Genomic DNA, 21,028 nt, shown 5'->3' on the forward strand with positions numbered 1-21,028 from the left:
CTTCAACCTCTGCCTCCAATCAAGTAAACACCCCCACCAAACACACTGACCTAGCTGACCGTTTCCTGACCCTGTTCCTCTCTAATGCCCCGTACACACGGTCGGATTTTCCGATGGAAAATGTCCGATCGGAGCGTGTTGTCGGAAATTCCGACCGTGTGTGGGCTCCATCGGACATTTTCCATCGGATTTTCCAACACACAAAGTTGGAGAGCAGGAGATAAAATTTTCCGACAACAAAATCCGTTGTCGGAAATTCCTATCGTGTGTACACAAATCCGACGGACAAAGTGCCACGCATGCTCAGAATAAATAAAGAGATGAAAGCTATTGGCCACTGCCCCGTTTATAGTCCCGACGTACTTGTTTTACGTCACCGCGTATAGAACGATCAGATTTTCCGACAACTTTGTGTGACCGTGTGTATGCAAGACAAGTTTGAGCCAACATCCGTCGGAAAAAATCCTAGGATTTTGTTGTCGGAATGTCCGAACATTAGTCATGCCGTCCCACCGTTCATTCTCTCCTCCAGGTCTCACTTTATAGTTATGTGCAGTAAACGAGAACTGCACATGCCTATGATTTATTAATGGCATGTGGTGGGAGAGTCTTTCCCATATCTGCATCTTATAGCACATATTGGTAGGAAAGACTCTTCTCTTACCAGGGTACCATTACAAAGAAAAAAGCATACAGGGCTCTGATTGTATACCCCACATGCTTTTTACTAAATTACAAGGTGTTTTGGGAAAGAGAGTATTTCCCTTTCCCTTACATTGCTAGGGTAATACACATTGGTGGTACTTAACAGTCTCACCATGACCCCACAAAATTATTTTTAGACCCCCATTTAGGGTTGCTGCCCATGGGATGTGCACACCAGATCTAGAAGAATTATGTATTTACTATGTAAGCAATGTTTATTCATTTCTAATTAACACTGCATTTGTTGGGTTAATTCATTCATAAACAGTTGTTAAATTTTACACATATATTAAAATAGTGAATAGACCAGAATCATGGCAATCCTCCTAAGGTCTAAAAATTCTTTACTGTGTGCAAAGAGTGGCATTTCTCAACCATTTTACTCTGGAGGATCCCTTGAAATATTTTATAGGTCTCAAGGAGGCTCTGCTTAAAATAATTATGTCTACAGTTAGCAATATGTTACCATGAATACTAAACTGTAGAATCTTTTAAATATAAGAATAAATATTATAGTATGCTTAGCATATGTGGCACCCTGTGAAGATCATTTTTATATTCCCCTGCTCTAGGAATAATCTTCAAATTATATGAATAATAAAAGCAGAAAAAATGAATACAGAACAATTTGTGATGTTCCCTAAAATTATTGGTCAGTGTAGACATACACTTTTGCATTGGTGGGCAAAGTAAGCAGGTGGTCAGTTGGTCATTGTTCATTGCTAAATAATCCCTAGCAACCTTTGGAGGAACCCCAGGGTTCCACTGATCCCTGGTTGAGAAATCTGGTGTAGAGATGGGGGGCCCAGGTGGGGAATATTTTTTTACTTCAATACATGTTTGTTTTTATTCTTATCTGATATAGCATAACTTTTGGGATATGATTATTTAGTCAACTATAGTATTCTGTCTCAAATGTCATTCTGTACAAAATATACCTCCTGGGACCCAGTCTGTACAGACAGTATGATAATTTTCTGACTCAACACAATCCCTAGGCACTCTCTAAAAAGACTCAGAGTAGAAACCAATGTAGTTGGGGCTTGCATGTACAAAGAGTGTGAGTGCTCATCTTCCTTAGAGTTGGTAAGACATTTCATTTTAAAAGCCCTTTCTTCTAAAGGCTGAAGCTAAAAGCAAACGTTCTACATGGCAGAGCAAGGAGGGAAAGCTAAAGGCTGGTCTAACTAACCACATAGCAGAAAATGGAAACAGTGGGATACACCAAGGCACAAACATAGCAATAATTAATAATAATACAGGCTGCTTGTGGCAGCATGTGTTGTTTGAATAATTATCCTTAGTTTGCATGACTTTGAGGTGTAGGCTCCATAGTAGAACTAATTAAAGGATCTGTTCACCTTTTAACAAAAAATAATAAATGCACATTTGTTTGCAGGTAAAAAAAATGTGAATTTACTATTTTTTGTTTTGGGAGCCTGTAAAGCATTGCACCAGCGGTCAGCAGATCATTGGTACCATGCAGGACTCCTGCAGACCTGTCAGTGTATCTGTGTGCTCGTACCTCATACGGGCAAGCAGATACTCACGGACAGGAAGAATGAATGAACTACCACAGCACTCAACAGGGCTGAGGTAGTTCATTGTGAACTACAAGCCGCCATAAACAGAGGACTGTAAATAAATGAGGTCCCTGGGCAGGCGGAGCCCCGCATGGCCACGGTAGTTTGAAAGAGTGATAGTGGGTGCCCAAAGAAGATGCCCGCTGTCATGGGGGAGGGGGGGAGAGGGGAAATGGTTTCAGCTGATGGAACATGTTACATGTTCCACCCTAAATACAGGTGGAACATGTAATATGTTCCAAAAGGTGAACTTATCCTTAAAAGAAAAAGTGTTAAGGAGGTTTGAAGACTGCTAAATTCTTCTTCTGAAGGTACTTGTAACCTGGCTGTCATGCTATTTGGTTTTAAATATGACCACAAGAAGGGTATATTGTATTGATAATGAATTGATATGATGATGTCCTTATGCTCTTTCTAGCCCTAATGAAAGGAGTGCTTTTGAACCCCCAAAAGGCATCGGCTACTTTTGGATTTTCCCCCTGACTTTATTGGGATAAACCTGTATCTGGACCTCTTAGCATATGTGTAGTGTTTCAATTTCAATTTTTGTTGCATTATTCTCTGTCAGAAAGACATTGCTGTAAAGAGTTTTGTGCAGCTTTCATATGTTCCTGCAGCTTTAATTATAATTATTATTAATATTATTATTATTATACAGGATTTATATAGCGCCAACAGTTTGCACTGCGCTTTACAACATGAGGGCAGACAGTACACTTACAATACAAATCCATACAGGAGGAAACAGAGGGCCCTGCTCGTTAGAGCTTACAATCTAGAAGGGAGGGTCACGTGGAAACAAAAGGTAATAACTCTGGGGGATGAGCTGATGGAAAAAATGAAAATACAGTTGTTAGGTGTGGGTAGGATATGCTTCTCTGAAGAGAAGGATTTTCAGGGATCGTCTAAAAGCTAATAAAGTAGGAGATAAGCGGACAGATTGGGGTAGGGCATTCCATAGGATTGAAGAGACTTTGGAAAAGTCCTGGAGGTGAGCATGGGAGGAGGTGATGAGGGAGCTAGAGAGCAGGTGGTCTTTAGAGGAACGAGTAGGTTGGTATTTAGAAACTAAGCTAGTGATGTAGCTGGGGGCGAAATTGTGGATGGCTTTGTAAGTAGTTGTTAAAATTTTGAATTTAATTCTTTGACCGAGCGGAAGCCAGTGGAGGGATTGACAGAGAGGAGTGGCAGACACAGAGCGATTGGTAAGGTGCATGAGTCTGGCAGCGGCATTCATGATAGAATGAAGAGGTGATAGACTATGTAGAGGCAAGCCAATGAGAAGGGAGTTGCAGTAGTCGAGGCGAGAGATGACAAGCAAGTGAATTAAGAGCTTTGTTGTGTCATTGGGCGTATTTTGGAGATGTTGCGGAGGTTGAGGCGGCAGGATTTGGACAGTGATTGGATGTGTTGCTTGAAGGAGAGTTCAGAGTCTAGGACTACACCTAGAACCTTGGCATGTGGGGATGGGATTATAGTTGTGCCATCGATTTTGACAGAGAGATCAGGGAAGGGGCATATGGGGGAGGAAAAATTATAAGTTCGGTTTTGGATAGATTGAGTTTGAGGAAGTGGTGTGACATCCAGACTGATATAGCTGATAGTAAATTAGTGATACGTGAGGAGATAGAGGGAGTGGGCTGAGGGGTAGAGAAATAGATTTGGGTGTCGTCAGTGTAGAGGTGGTATTGGAAGCCATGGGAGGCTATCAGTTGACCCAGGGAGGCGGTGTAGATTGAAAATAGGAGAGGTCCAAGAACAGAACCCTGGGGGACCCCAACAGAGAAAGGAAGAGGAGAGGAGGAAGTAGAGTTATAAGAAACGCTAAAGGTGCGGTTGGATAAGTAGGAAGAGAACCAGCGAAGTGTACTGTCACGGAGACCAAAGGCATGTAGTTTTTTTTTGAGGAGGGGGTGGTCAACCGTATCAAAGGCAGCAGAGAGGTCCAGGAGTAGGAGTACAGAATAGTGTCGATTGGTTTTGGCCGCTAGTAGATCGTTTGTTAGTTTTAGGAGAGCAGTTTTTGTGGAGTGTTGAGGACGAAATCCAGACTGAAGGGGATCAAGATGGTTAGTATCAGCGAGGTGGACGCTCAGTCAGTTGTAGACCAGACGTTCAAGGAGTTTGGATATGAAGGGGAGCAAGGAGATGGGGCGTAGGTTGTTAAGATTGGATATGTCCAGTGAGGGCTTTTTAAGTATGGGTCTGACAAGTGCATGTTTTAGAGAGTTGGGGAAGATGCCAGAAGAGAGGGAGAAATTGAAGATGTGGGTTAGAGAGTGTAGCATAGGGCCAGAGGGTGAACGTAGCATTTGTGAGGGAACAGGATCCAGAGGGCAGGTGGTAAGGTGGACATTAGCAAGTAGTTTAGCAACTTCATCTGTATTGGTGGGGTTGAAAGAGGGAAATAATGATTGTGCCTGTGGGCATGAAGTGTAAAGTGTGGAGGGTGTCGAAACAGTAGAGATCTCCGCACAAATTGTATCAATCTTCTGTTTGAAGTGATTGGCGATCTCCTGGGCAGTGAGTGAGTTGGCGGGTGGAGGCGGTGGAGGATGAAGTAGAGAGTTGAAGGTGGAGAAGAGTTGACAGGGACGGGATGATAAGTTGCTAATGAGAGTGGTAAAATAGGTCTGCTTGGCAGAGGAGGAGGCTGGAATTGTATTTTTGGAGGGCTGATTTATATTGGTTGAAATCTCTTTGAGACTTAGTCTTACGCCACAGGCGCTCAAGAGCACGACTACGTTTTTTCAGACTTCTAGTACCACCTGTTTGCCAAGGTTGAAGGGGTCTGGGCTTGATTCTGTGTCTAGTGAGGGGGGCCAGTGAGTCCAGTGAGGCTAGAAGTGAAGCGTTGTAGACAGAAGTGGCTAGGTTGGTGCAGGATGGGGGTGATATTTTGTCATACAGGTTGTCGATAGCAGAGTAGAGAAGAGAAGGGTTGAGATGACGTAGGTTTCTGCGGGTAACTTTAAGGTGGTTGGAGGGAGAGGAGGTGAAGGAAAGGGAGAGAGTGAAACTAATAAGGTGGTGATCAGAGAGAGGCAATGGATAGTTAGAGAGGTTGCATGGAGTGCAAAGGTGAGAGAAAACGAGGTCAAGGATATTGCCTTCTGAGTGAGTAGGAGCATGTATCCACTGCTTCAGGTCAAAGGAGGATGTTAGGCTGAGAAGTTTTGAAGTGGCAGGAGTGTTAGTATTAATAGGGATGTTGAAGTCCCCGAGAATGATTGTGGGGATTTCAGAAGAAAGAAAGTAGGGTAGCCAGTCAGAGAAGTCATCAAGAAAGGTTGATACTGGTCCAGGGGGCCTGTAGATCACAGCTATCCTTAGCGAAATTGGAGTGAAAAGACGAATACAGTGTGCTTCGAAAGAGGAGAGTGACAGAGAGGGAGGTGGCTAAAGTACCTGAAAAGTGCTATGTGGGGCTAGAAGGATTCTGACACCTCCTCCCTTACGTCCACTGGATCTGGGGGAGTGAGTCCAGAGAAGACTACCATGGGATAGGGCAGCAGAAGACGCAGTGTTGGATTCGTGGAGCCAGGTTTCGGTAATGGCGAGTAGGTTAAATGTGTTGGCGATAAAGAGGTCATGGAGAGAGGTGAGTTTGTTGCAGACAGAGCGGGAGTTCCAAAGGGCACAAGAGAAAGGGAGTCTGGTCTTGGGAAGAATAGAAATGGGAACTAAATTGTGTTGATTGCGGCTGCTGCCAGAGGGTGCAGGGTGATGGGTGCATGGGGTACAGTTAAATGATGGAGGCCCAGGGTTTGGGGATATATCTCCAGAGGTTAGGAGAAGCAAGAGGATGAGGGAGGTAATATGGGAGTGTGATTTATATGAAGGGACAAGCCCCAGGGTCTTGGAGATTTTTAGTGTGTGTGGATTTAGAATTAGCAGAAGTTGGTGGGTGCAGTAATAAGGACAGGACAGAAGTGAGGGTGATATATAAATGCTGTGGGGGGGGAGAAGAGTGGTGAAGGAGAGATAGGTTTAGGATAGAGGACAGAGTTGTCAAAAGGAGTGGTAGAGAATGCATGTTACAAGGAGAAAGAGCTAAAGGAGTAAACAAGGTTACCTGATGTCAGTGTGGTGTTTTTTAAAGTGTTTATCTTGTGTCCCTTCGCTTTGTGCATTCGCAGAAGTGCAGAGGCAGAAGTGCATTCCACTTATAGAAATCGCCACTTTGAGAAAGAGCCCAGTTGCAAATGTGTACCCCCTGCAAATGCTTCCCCCAAGAGAAGCTTAGATTTATACTGATAGGGGTGGGGTGTGGGTGGATTTCAATTAGCAACCAAGAGGTAATAAAGCTTGGCTGGTTAACAGGGCAAAATTCCTAAGTCAGAAACAGACTAGCAATAGGGCACTAAAGTTAAACGGGCTATAATTTTGGGTAAGACAAGGGAGATAATAAAGCATTGTAATGTGGACAGGTCTACAGACAGTTAAGTAGAAATAACATGCCAGCATTATTAGAGAAAATTATATGAAAAAAGATAGCAGTGTTTCAGTTTTGAGTGGAGTTGCAGCAGTAAGAGCATACCAAAGTTAAAAGACATAGGAGACGGTTTTCAGTAATGCGATTCTAGCTGGAGTTGCAGCAGTAAGAGCATTCCAAAGTTAAAAGACATAGGAGATGGTTTTCAGTAAAGCGATTCTAGCTGGAGTTGCAGCAGTAAGAGCATACCAAAAATAATGCAGTGTATGCATGTTTTTTTGCCATCTAGACCCTGTTTTGCATGTGTGCTTCTAAATTTACACAATCAAGTTACAGTTACTTTCTGTCTGATAATTTGGCCAATTACCTATTTTGGTAGAGTACTTTCTGACCTGAAGCTAGAATGCAGATCAGATGCTGAGACTTCACAATGACTTTTCGTGATTTGAACACTTGGTCCATGTAAGTGTCTCAGAAAGTAACGAAGGCAGAAACAGCCAAGCAACTGGTAATTTCAGATAGACACTTACAGTTGCAGCCCCTATACCTGTCATACTTTTTATTTTAACCTGTTGCTGCCCACATAATGCATATGTGCGGTGACAAATAGGGTGGGCTTTAACGCCCACTCACCACACATACAGTGCCTTGAAAAAGTATTCATACCCCTTGAAATTTTCCACATTTTGTCATGTTACAGCCAAAAACGTAAATGTATTTTATTGGGATTTTATGTGATAGATCAACACACAGTGGCACATAATTGTGAAGTGGAAAGAAAATGATAAATTGTTTTCAAATTTTTTTACAAATAATACATCTGAAAAGTGTGACGTGCATTTGTATTCAGCCCCCCTGAGTCAATACTTTGTAGAACCACCTTTTATTGCAATTACAGCTTCAAGTCTTTTTGGTTATGTCTCTATCAGCTTTGCACGTCTAGAGAGTGAAATGTATGCCCATTCTTCTCTGCCAGATTAGATGGAGAGCATCTGTGAACAGCAATTTTCAAGTCTTGCCACAGATTCTTATTTGGATTTAGGTCTGGACCTTGACTGGGACTTTCTAACTCATGAATATGCTTTGCTCTAAACCAGGCATCACTAAATGGCAGACCGCGGGCCGGATCCGGACACAGTAGCAGCCCTATGCGGCCCGCAGCCTCGCCAGATGGTTGGCTGAGTTTTCCCTCCCCTCTGCCGGCTCGCCCGCCCGCCGCTGCCGCCGTCATCGCATCACTCTCCCTTCCTCCCCCTCCACACACTGCCCTACCTATTCACACAAGCCTGGAAGCGCTGCAGGTCCGGACAAAGGGCGGGACTTTTCAAGTTACAAAGCAGGTGATTGATTGCTAGACAGTGGGGCGGTCCCAAGCAACCAATCACCCGCCTTTAACTTGAAAAGTTCCGCCCTTTGTCTGGAACTGCCATGCGTGCTTCCTGGCTTGTGTGACTAAGGTAGGGAAGGTAGGGTAGTGTGTGGAGGGGGAGGAGCGGAGAGGAGCGGGGAATGCTGTGTTGATGAAAGGGACAGACTCTGTAATATCGAGGGAGGACTGTGATGGAGGGAGTCTGTAATAGTGGGATCTGTAATGGGGGGGATCTGTGATGGAGTGGGGTCTGTAATGGGGGGATCTGTGATAGTGGGGTCTGTAATGTGGGGGATCTGTGATAGTGGGGTCTGTGATAGTGGGGTCTGTAATGGGGAGGATCTGTGATAGTGGGGTCTGTAATGGGGGGATCTGTGATAGTGGGGTCTGTAATGGGGCGGGGGATCTGTGATAGTGGGGTCTGTAATGGGGGGGATCTGTGATAGTGGGGTCTGTGATAGTGGGGTCTGTAATGGGGGGATCTGTGATAGTGGGATCTGTAATATTGGGGTCTGTGATAGTGGGGTCTGTGATAGTGGGGTCTGCAATGGGGGGGGATCTGTGACGGAGTGGGGTCTGTGATAGTGGGGTCTGTAATGGGGGGGGATCTGTGATAGTGGGGGATCTGTAATAGTGGGGTCTGTGATAGTGGGATCTGTGATAGTGGGATCTGTAATGGGGGGGATCTGTGATGGAGTGGGGTCTGTAATGGGGGGTGGATCTGTGATGGAGTGGGGTCTGTAATGGGGGGTGGATCTGTGATGGAGTGGGGTCTGTAATGGGGGGAACTGTGATGGAGTGGGGTCTGTAATAGGGGGGTCTGTGATGGAGTGGGGTCTGTAAAGAGGGAGGGGGATCTGTGCTGGAGAGAATCTGTGATTGGGGGAACTGTGATGGGGGGAGGAGGGGTCTGTAATTGGGGTGGGAGGGATGTGTGATGGAGGGTGTCTTTTAAGGGACACGCTGTGATGGGACGGTCTGTAATGAGTTGGCGGGTCTCTGATGGGGGACTGTGATGTAAAAGGGAGAGAAGTGCTGTGAAGGGGGTACTGAGGGCACTGGTGTAAGGGCTTCTTCACACTTGTGCAGAGATCTATAATAGAAAACAATCATGACGTGACGAGTCATCACCAATATGACACTCGGACCTCCGCTGGAAGAGAAGTTTACTGACCGGACCCCCGTGAATTTTAATTCAATACCCCTGCTCTAAACCATTCCATTGTAGTTTTGGCTGTATATTTTGGGTCATTGTCCTGCTGGAAGGTGAACCTCCACACCAGTCTCAAGTCTTTTGCAGACTCTAAAGCCGCGTACACACGAGCGGACTTTTCGACCGGACTGGTCTGACGGACCGAGTCCGGCGGACAATTCTACCATGTGTGGGCTTCATCGGAACTGCAGCTGACTTTTTCGGTTGAAAATCTGACGGACTTTAGATTTGGAACATGCTTCAAATCTTTCCGACGGACTCGAGTCCGGTTGAAAAATCTGCTTGTCTGTATGCTAGTCCGACGGACAAAAACCGACGCTAGGGCAGCTATTGGCTACTGGCTATCAACTTCCTTATTTTAGTCTGGTCGTACGTCATCACGTACGAATCCGTCGGACTTTGGTGTGATCGTGTGTAGGCAAGTCCGGTCGTTAGAAAGTCTGTCGAAAGTCCGTCGTAACTCAGACGAAAGTCCGTCGGAAAGACCGTCGGACCTTTGTTGTCAAAAAGTCCGACCGTGTGTACGCGGCATAACAGTTTTTCTTCTAAGATTGCCCTGTATTTGGCTCCATCCATCTTCCCATCAATTCTGACCAGCTTTCCTGTTTCGGCTGAAGAAAAGCATCTGCACAACATGATGCTGCCACTGCCATGTTTTACGGTGGGGATGGTTTGTTCAGGGTGATGTGCAGTGATAGTTTTCCGTCACATATAACTAATAGTTGTCCTGTGGACACATTCTCCCACCTGAGCTGTGGATCTCTGCAGCTCCTCCAAGTTACCATGGGTCTCTTGGCTGTTTCTCTGATTAATGCTCTCCTTGCCCGGCCTGTCAGTTTAGGAGGACAGCCATGTCTTGGTAGGTTTGCAGTTGTGCCATACTCTTTCCATTTTCGGATGATGGATTGAACTGTGCTCCATGGGATGTTCAAAGCTTGGGATATTTTTTATAACCTAACCCTGCTTTAAACTTCTCCACAACTTTATCCCTGACCTGTCTGGTGTGTTCCTTGGCCTTCATGATGTTGTTTGTTCACTAAGGTTCTCTAACAAACCTCTGAGAGCTTCACAGAACAGCCGTATTTAAACTAAGATTAAATGACACACAGATGGGCTCTATTTACTAATTAGATTACTTCTGAAGGCAATTGGTTCCACTAGATTTTAGTTACAGGTATCAAAGTAAAGTAGGGTAAATACAAATGCACGCCATCTTTTTCAGATATTTTTTTGAAAAAAAATTTTGAAAACCATTTATCATTTTCCTTCCACTTCACAATTATGTGCCACTTTGTGTTGGTCTATCACCTAAAATCCTAATAAAAGAAATTTACATTTTTGGTTCTAACATGACAAAATGTGGAAAATTTCAATGGGTATGAATACTTTTTCCAGGCACTGTATGCATCCATTGGCGGCAGAGGTTTATGTGTTGAGAATGTGCTCACTGCACGCTTCAAGCACAATGACCAAGCTGTCAAATATATCTTCTTGCCTCCAGAAATGGCAGACCAGATCTAGATCATATATCCGTTGTGACAACCAATCACAGTGGTCATTTAATTGGGCAGAAATTACCATGCCTCTGGGCAAAAAAGTCCAGTTACAGGGATGCCATAGCTGGGTTGGAAGGGGTAAAAGTGTTTCCTTTTGTTGCTGTACTTGCAATTTATTTCACTTCATGGAAAATGCAGCTAGTGGAGTGAGCCATCCACTCTTTGGATTAACAATGAGCAGGAACCCTAATATGGACATATTGCTACTAAGGCTCCAGGGAGATATATAAGCTAGAGGGTGAGACAGTTTAGCTTCTAATAACCAACAGTGCACGATGATATGATTGAAACACACAGAATGATAGATACATGCATTTAGTAAAATGCTTAAATGGCAACAGGGAAATGCATGCATAATGCCTTATTTGTTTGCATAGCTGCATTAAGTAAAACATGATAGTACTGACTGCTTAGTTAAGATAAAATTCAGCATCAGCCATAAGCTTCCAAGTAACAGGGTCCACAGTGGCCAATTAGTGGAAAATTGTGGAATACATCTACTTTATGATTAACTAAGCAATAACCTTCGAACAAAGAATCCCTCAAGTGTCCTAGTGTTATCTCACAAAGTGATCTCTCAAATACAGCACATCGCTCTACAAACCTATTAGCTTCATTAATAATTACAACATCCCCTTTTAGCCTACATATCAGTCAAGCAAAGTATCAATCCTCTCATCCATACTCAGCATATTATTAGTTTCATCTTCTGCACGTTTTATTGTGCAGGGTAGATATTAGGGAAGGTGTACAATTATAGCACACAGGGTGTCAGATCATCCTTTCCACTGATAACTGTAATTTAACCTCTCCGTTGTCATAGGATCTCTGAGGACAATCTGCACTTTCGCTCACAGCCTAGTAAAAAACATGTTATTACTGATTAAATTGCAGTGATCTCTTCTAACACTTCTTGGAAATAAATATCAGGCAGTTTAAGATAATCCTGTAGCAGGAAAATGCAATTGAAACACAGCTGACAATATTACCAACAAAAAAGATGTATGATCACAAAGGCGCAAGTAGAATCGCCATGAATGCCTTGGGTTTGATTCAAACTGGTGCATTGCAGTATCCAACTGCAAATTATTTTGAATAGCACCCCAATGCACAAACACAATGCACTGCAGTTCACCTTCTTTGCAGGGCACCAAAATGCACAGTTGTGAATAATCTGTGCATTGTGGTGCATTGTCTTAAAGGAAAATGTGGCATGCATCATTGTAGGTACCTTGCAGCACATTTAAAATGGCACATGTTCAACCGACATACGTGTAGCCAGGTGCTAGACTACAGAAACTTAGAGAATGAGACATTTCCCTCTTTACAATCAGTTTACTTTTACTTTCTGCTGGTATGCTGAATGTTGTGTTGCACTATCTCCTCCAGTCAGCAAAGAGAGAACTATAGCTAGGAGATCCTATGGACCCTGAGGATTATGAGATTTATAGCGTGAACAGAATGGGACTTTTACAATACAGTTCCCATAGGACATTGAGGAGGAAGGGGAGTGGTATAACAGCTTTTATCAGACAAACCTCTTCCTCTTTGCAGCACGGAAGCCAAGGTGTGCACATCAGACCTGGTTCACATCAATAATCCATGGGGAGACCTAGAGGCCAGACATGTGCAGGATGAAAAAATTTGTTTAGTTTAGTTTCGTTTCGATTCGTTATTTAACTAAATTCGTTTAGTTAAATTCGTTGCATTCATTACATTCGTTTTCGGAATTTGTTTCGTTTCGTATTCGAATTCGAAAAAATTTGACCACATTCGAAAAAATTCGACCGTATTCGAAAAAAAACTATCAAATTCGAAAAAATTCTAACACATTCGAAAAAAGCTGTCAAATTCGAAAAAATTCTACCACATTCGAAAAAACTATCAAATTCGAAAAAATTCTAACAAATTCGAAAAAAACTATCAAATTCGAAAAAATTCTACCACATTCGAAAAAAACTGTCAAATTCGAAAAAATTCTACCACATTCGAAAAAACTGTCAAATTCGAAAAAATTCTACCACATTCAAAAAAAACTATCAAATTCAAAAAAAATTTTACTACATTCGAAAAAAATATCAAATTCGAAAAAATTCTACCACATTCGAAAAAAGCTGTCAAATTCGAAAAATTTCTACCACATTCGAAAAAAACTATAAAATTCGAAAAAATTCTAACACATTTGAAAAAACTATCAAATTCGAAAAAATTCTACCACATTCGAAAAAAACTGTCAAATTCGAAAAAATTCTAACACATTCGAAAAAAATATCAAATTCGAAAATATTCTACCACATTTGAAAAAAAACTGTCAAATTCGAAAAATTTCTACCACATTCGAAAAAAAATATAAAATTCGAAAAAATTCTAACACATTCGAAAAAACTATCAAATTCGAAAAAATTCTACCACATTCGAAAAAAACTGTCAAATTCGAAAAAATTCTACCACATTCGAAAAAAACTGTCAAATTCGAAAAAATTCTACCACATTCGAAAAAAACTGTCAAATTCGAAAAAATTCTACCACATTCAAAAAAAACTATCAAATTCAAAAAAAATTTTACTACATTCGAAAAAAATATCAAATTCGAAAAAATTCTACCACATTCAAAAAAAACTGTCAAATTTGAACAATTTCTACCACATTCGAAAAAAACTATAAAATTTGAAAAAATTCTACCGCATTTGAAAAAAACAATAACTGAATTTGAAAAAGTAAACTATATATATGGTTATATATATATATATATATATATATATATATATATATATTATATATATATATATATATATATATATAACCATCTTCCGAAATTTGAATTTCTTATAAAATGAATTCGAATTTGAATAGGAAAGATAGAAAACAGAATAGAAGAAAATATAATATATATATTATATTTTCTTCTACTCTGTTTTCTATCTTTTCTATTCAAATTTGAATTCATTCTATACGAAATTCAAACTTCAGAAACCATGTACCGAAATTCGAATTTCGTATAGAATGAATTCGAATTGAAAAGACTATTACAGAATATATATATATTATATATTCTGTAATAGTCTTTTCAATTCGAATTCATTCTATACGAAATTCGAATTTCGGTACATGGTTTCTGAAGTTTGAATTTCGTATAGAATGAATTTGAATTGAAAAGACTATTATAAAATATAAAATAATAGAAAAGAAAAGCATAAAAAAACAATAGAAGAGAATAATAAAAAAAAAAAAAATTATATATATATATATATATATATATATATATATATATATATATATATATATATATATATATATATATATATAATTTTTTTTTTATTATTATTCTCTTCTATTGTTTTTTTATGCTTTTCTTTTCTATTATTTTATATTTTATAATAGTCTTTTCAATTCAAATTCATTCTATACGAAATTCAAACTTCAGAAGCCATGTACCGAAATTCGAATTTCGTATAGAATGAATTTGAATTTGAATTGAAAAGACTATTATAAAATATAAAATAATAGAAAAGAAAAGCATAAAAAAACAATAGAAGAGAATAATTAAAAAAAAAAAAAAAAAAAAAAAAAAATATATATATATATATATATATATATATATATATATATATATATATATATATTCTATTGCTTTATTATTTTATATTCTATCTTATTGTTTTTTTTTAGAAAAACGTTTTCTATTTTTTTCGAATTCGAGTATGTTTTCGAATTCGATTCGAATATGTTTTCGAATATGTTTTCGAATTCGATTCGAATATGTTTTCGAATTCGATTCGAATATGTTTTCGAATATGTTTTCGAATTCGATTCGAATATGTTTTCGAATTCGTTCGTTTTTTTTTCGGATTCGTTTAAATTCTTTACTTTTGTAATTCGGAAATTCGGATGCATCCGAATTTCCGAATAATGAAAAATTCGTCCGAATTTCGATTCGGAACGAAACGAAATGCACATGCCTACTAGAGGCAGACACCCAGGTCAGCGAGGCACAGGCCACAGCAATCACATCTGCACTGCTGCTGCATGGAGAACACAGTACCCTCTCACCTGCTACTTCCCACCGCTGATCACATTGGCATTCTGTGGAGAAATTGAGGGGGCCCTCCCTTTGCAGAGAGAGGTCAGCACAGCATCCCAGGGACTGGTGAGAGGGCTATTAGCCCTTGCCAATTGCTGAGACTGCTAGCAGAGACTGTGCCACTGAAAGCAGGACACCAATATATCCAATCCATACTGCACCAATACTTGCACACTATACCACACTTATTTCAAACCTAGACTGCACCTATACCAACCCTATACTGCAATATACCAAACTTTTACCACATTTGAGCCACATCTACCTTGCACCTATGCCAAGACTATACCATACCTATACCGTCCCTATACTGCATGCAGGTTAACTCAGACTGACGTTAAGTGCACCAACGCTCTTGAAGGGTCTCAAAGTTAGCTGGCAATACAACATCTCAAAGGACTGTCCCTCTAGTAATAAATATTCTGCAAGTTCCCTTTGTTCCCTGCCCCCTTCTCTACCATTCTCCTTTTCTTTTGGACAGTGCACACCAAGTAGGTCTAGGACTAGCATTGCCAACATAAATGCACCGAGGTTCTTGAAAAGGTTCAGGCAAAGAACAGAGGGCCCATCCTAATCAGAGGCTCCTACGGCGATAGTGCTACATAGGTTAAGGAAATACATCAGTGTGAACCAGCACCCTAGGTAAATATACTCTCTCAGTCTGGAAAAGAGGATGGATCCCAGTCAACATCCTGCTATAAATGTCACCATATGCATTACAATCTGACAACAAAATGTCCTTAATATCTACCAACATTTATGTTGTGCAAGGGCCTGCCCGGTAGGGTCATGAATTGGATAACGGTTTTGTGTCTGTAGACCACCTTCCACCATTGCTGACATGTCAACACTCCCCTGTTTTAGGCGAAAGGTCAGGCACAATGACATTTTCCTGGTCAATCATTACTCTTCTTCTGTGAGAGTCCAGTACCTGCAATGCTTCTCCTTCATTCAGTGAAGTTTTCTTTGTATACTTGCTAAATGGTGTTACGGTGAGCTCAAATAAAAGGAAATAAAAAGGAGCTCTATAGTCACAGCATACACTTTCATTTTACAACATCAGCATTGCAATTGCAATACAAACAATAGTTATTTTTGACAATCCGATATAAACATATGTAGCACCCCCGGAGGCCTGATGACAACTCCAGAGACAAGAGTGGTACAGCATTTCACCACAGGGCTGAGTCCATGGCTAAAATGGGGAACTGAAAGACCATTGGCAGCCAGTCATTTTCTGTCTTTTTATAAGTTTATTGGTCATCACGCACAAGGAGGTGAGGGTTAGGGATTCAAGATACCCAAAATAATACTTACAGACTTTTCCATGATGTATATTGTCCAGCTGATGCTCAGGAATGGAGTGCTGACATGAAATATCACCATCCAGTAGTGTGTAGTATTCTTCGAGAAATCGCCACTCTCTCAGTCCAGTTTGTGTTGTTAACTTGTGTGAGATAGCTTCAGCCTTACACTACTACACAAGCCAAGCCCTCTGAAATGTTTCACCCCACCCACCGGGGCTTAGTCATATAGGTTCTATCTCTTCTATCTCTTTGACTAAGCCCCAGTGGGTGGGGCGAAACATGTCAAAGGGTTTGACTTGTGGAATGGTGTATGGCTGATGCCATCCTACACCTTTTAACAACACAGACTGAACTGGGAGAGCGGTGATTTCTCTAAGTATACAGACTTCTCCAGATCCACTTCCAGCTTCACAGTGTCAGAACCTTTAAGCCAACCTGGCAAAATTGTAGGCAGCATCCTATCTCCACATCCAGAGCACAAGATAGGCTCCACACAGTCTATGGGCCTAATGGATCAGGCCCCTTCCAGATCACAGCCTGGGGGAAGAGAGCAACCACAGGGCCTGCCCAAAATATTTATATCTTCCCCCAGCATGCACCAGTGGTCATGAACCTCCTACTGGTTTGGCTAGAGGAAATTATAAATATTTGCAACTCAGTCCTTTTGTGAAATCTCATACTAATGCCAACAGTACCAGTGACACCTGCTTTTTGCAGTAAAAAAATCACAGCTCCACTGAGTTTGGCAAAAGACTGTGAAGAACTAAACTACAATATCAGTCTGGGCTGACTACCACCCAACATAACTAAATGTAGGTAACAGTCCCCTTTTAGGACAGGATGCTACACTTGAAAAAAAAAATCTTCTTTCATGCTGTGAGTACTGCCTGTCTGCTGGCCATTGCATTCTGCAACTTTCTGGATTTCTTGCATGCTTTGCAGCTTCTCTTCTGTTCATTCCTTTGGGTTACTTTTTATTTCTAAGGACTACATATTCCATGGTACCTTTCTGTGTCCAAGTTGTGATCCCTGTACTTTCTCAGCCTCTTTAAACTCCTCCACTCAGCCCCTCTGCAGTTCAGAAGGCAAACTCTGTGAAATGTGTGACAGCAGTGACAGTGTCAACTCACGGGGCTTTATAAATATACGTCACAGAATTCAAGGAAGTAAATGTGTGGGATTTTACACAAAGTAGGTTTCCAAACTTCAATGTTGTTCAAATTGATAGCAGTAGGCTAGAAATAACTGAAATAGATACCCTTTAAGCAGCACAGGTTAAGTAGCACTGGTTGGCTTGAATAGGAAACTCTGTTTAACTTTGTACTGGACAGTCGGAAAATTCCGCTGCAATGCCAATTCAATCTGCATTCTGAGTCTATTATGCTGTATAAGCACAAAATCAACTCTGTTTGGCCACACACACATTAGATCACCTGAATGCCAGGTTCATGAACATGCTTCCACTCTGGTGATTGTGTTGAAGGCCAGTGTTGCTGATTCAGGGTATCCTTTAGATATATTAACTATAGAATATTTTGCCATTTATACAGTATAATAAGTTCTACAGAATTGTACCAATTCATTTTTATTATAGGAATCACTGACAAAAGCCCAGTAGGCTGTAATGTATCTGCTATGAGAAATAGTGAACATTTGCTGCAGACATTAGCTTGAGATATGTTTTACAATAGCTGTGAGAGTCTGCCAAGCATAAAGAGGTAATGAATGGCAGAGGTAGGCATAGTTAAATTCTAAGGATAGGTTTTATGTGAGAGCCAGTTATAAAGCTAAATGGCATGGACAATAGACTGCCTTGGACTGAACATAATAGGGAAATGGTGCACACGAAAGATAAGAGCTGTGTAGGTGAACAGAAAAAGAGAAAAAAGGAATATCATAATAGAGAGATATTCACAACAATAGAAGATGACGGGATGGTGTGGGCAGCTCCACTGAGGACGTACAAAGCATACAGCCATGATTGAAAGATTACAATCTGAAGTTTCAAGGAGAATTAATTTAAGGTTACAGACAATAAGGATCTCTGTGCACAGAGAATGGAAAATTTAACCCATAAAAATAGAGCTCATGAGCTCTTCAGTATGAGGAAAGTAAGTAAGAAAGGGTTAAAATCCCTGACAGATTCTTTGTCATCTGTCTCCCATTTGAGCGTTTTCCCTTTACTTTCTTTACTGTTGACACAAGAGAAAATGGGAGGAAATATTTCCAAAATGGGGTAAATCCCTTCTTTGACAGTTGTCACCAAGATAGGTATTGCCATTGGAACAGTTCTCCTATATTCTAATTTTTAGATTTTTCTTCAGTTTCAGTTCCAGGGACAAAAGCCAGCAGGACAAACAGAAAGAGTGAATCTCAGTAGTATAAAGATATCAATACAGATCTGACAAGGGAAGAAATCCCTCACCAATCTATCCAAAAACTTTTAGCTTGTAAGCTCTAACGAGCAGGGCCCTGTGGTTCCTCCTGTATTGAATTGTATTGTAATCGTACTGTTTGCCCTAGCGTTGTAAAGTGATGCACAAACTGTTGGCACTATATAAATCCTGCATAATAATAATAAAAATTAAAGAAAGAAGTTTTTTCTTTATATATACATGTTTAAACCACACTATGTTTGGCACCCCAGATAAAAGCAGTTTACAAAGTTAAACACCTTCTAATATATAATATAAAAACTCACAAGCAAAAGCGAGCGAGTAAGAGAAGAAGTTGGGACTTTGTGCGAAGCCAATGGTTTGCAAACCGACACATGAATGGTGGATCAATAGGCTTTATTAAAAGTTTATACAAACAATGGTATCAAGCAATATTTGGATTAACATTGGGTAAAATGTCTTGCAATGGATAGTAGCATAGATAGCCAAAGATCAGCATAAAGATCGTTAGTATTATCACAGCAGATATAATAGGTAGGATGGATAAAAACATAGGTATAAACAACATAGCTGGATAAGAACAAGGGGCCACCAAGTGTCAGGATAGATAAACGGTTATTGCAGGGTAATATCTGCCTAATTCCTGGCCTCATAATCCTGTTAAAGGGAGTAATTACATATGTATAGTAGCTTGAATAGATAGAGGGGGGCTGGTAGCTCGATGCGTTTGGTGGTTCACAACCACTCATCAGGAGCAGACAAGTCATGTTTCTGAAATTGGGATATAAAAATGGGTCAGAAAACGTGGAAGTGGGTACAGGGGGCAGATAACCCACCGCAAGTTGTTAAAATTACTCACAGGTAGCATAGGTAGATGGTGGTTGGTCAGATACGGCAGGACGTCCGGATACGCTGCAACCGGGAGCTGAGGCGGGCACCCCTGCCGCGGCGACAAACACAGGTACCCCCCGGGGGGGAGATGCAGGACCACGAGGCACCCTAAAGATAAAGGTGGCAGGTGAACCATGGTGAAAAGAGGGGGGGGGAGAGAGTGACAGTGCACGAAGGGGAGAAAAGTGAGGGATGTGGGGGTGGGGGGGAGGGAAAGAGGGGAGCCTGAGAGTGTGTGGGTGAATGGGACTGAAGAAGTGATGGGTGAAAAGTGGAAGGAGAGACCTGTACGTCAGGATCCAGTAAAACCAAGGGGAAGGAAATAGCAGTGATGAAGTGAAGTGAAGAGAGTATTACCTGTAAAACGTGGGTAAAATGATGTAAAAAGGGGGACACCGACCACACAGTAGTGTGCCTCGAGCACCGCACCACCCCAGGTGAACAGGGGCGCCCATATATAGGCGACGCAGCGGGGAAGCCCGCCAACGTCACGCACACTGGGCGGTGAGTGGGAGGGGCCCCAGCGGGATGCCGACCATTAATCGACAGCGGCCGGGGAGAACCCACAAAAGCCCACAAGTTTGAAAACAACAATGCAGTGGGTGCGGCGGCGCCATGAGACGTAGCACACGCCCACCGTGGGTGGCGTGACGTCGATACGCAGTGGCGGCCAGCCCCACCCCCCACGCCCACCACAACGGGTGGGCGGCCGGGGGGTAAAAAACAAAGCCGACAGTGCGCATCGCAGCTCCCGGAAAAGGCAGAGGCCAGACGGCCCCACCGATGAGCCAACCACAAACAACCCAGGCTGAGGCATAGGTATAAATTCCGGGAGTAGGTTAACAAAAATAAAAAGGTAAAACATGGACCACAGATCAAAAACATAACAGGTCATGATGAAACTAGTATAACATTTGAATTGGTAAAACAGGTGAGGCTAACCAGAGAACCATGGGGGCAGAATATGAGAAACAAATCATTGATAATATATAAGTTGGTGGATAGAGCAAACCATGGGCTTCCATCCCGATTGATATGAGAAAACAAGGGGAAGGGGAGTTGGGACTTTAAATGAAATTGCGATGGGAAGAGTCGCAAATTTCCATCCCTATGACTATAATATAATATAAAAACTCACGAGCAAAAGCAAGCGAGTAAGAGAAGAAGTTGGGACTTTGTGTGAAGCCAATGGTTTGCAAACTGACACATGAATGGTGGATCAATAGGCTTTATTAAAAGTTTATACAAACAATGGTATCAAGCAATATTTGGATTAACATTGGGTAAAATGTCTTGCAATGGATAGTGGCATAGATAGCCAAAGATCAGCATAAAGATCGTTAGTATTATCACAGCAGATATAATAGGTAGGATGGATAAAAACATAGTTATAAACAACATAGCTGGATAAGAACAAGGGGCCACCAAGTGTAAGGATAGATAAATGGTTATTGCAGGGTAATGTCTGCCTAATTCCTGGCCTCATAATCCT

This window comes from Aquarana catesbeiana, linkage group LG01, assembly GCF_042186555.1.
Source record: "Aquarana catesbeiana isolate 2022-GZ linkage group LG01, ASM4218655v1, whole genome shotgun sequence".
Lineage (NCBI taxonomy): Eukaryota > Metazoa > Chordata > Amphibia > Anura > Ranidae > Aquarana > Aquarana catesbeiana.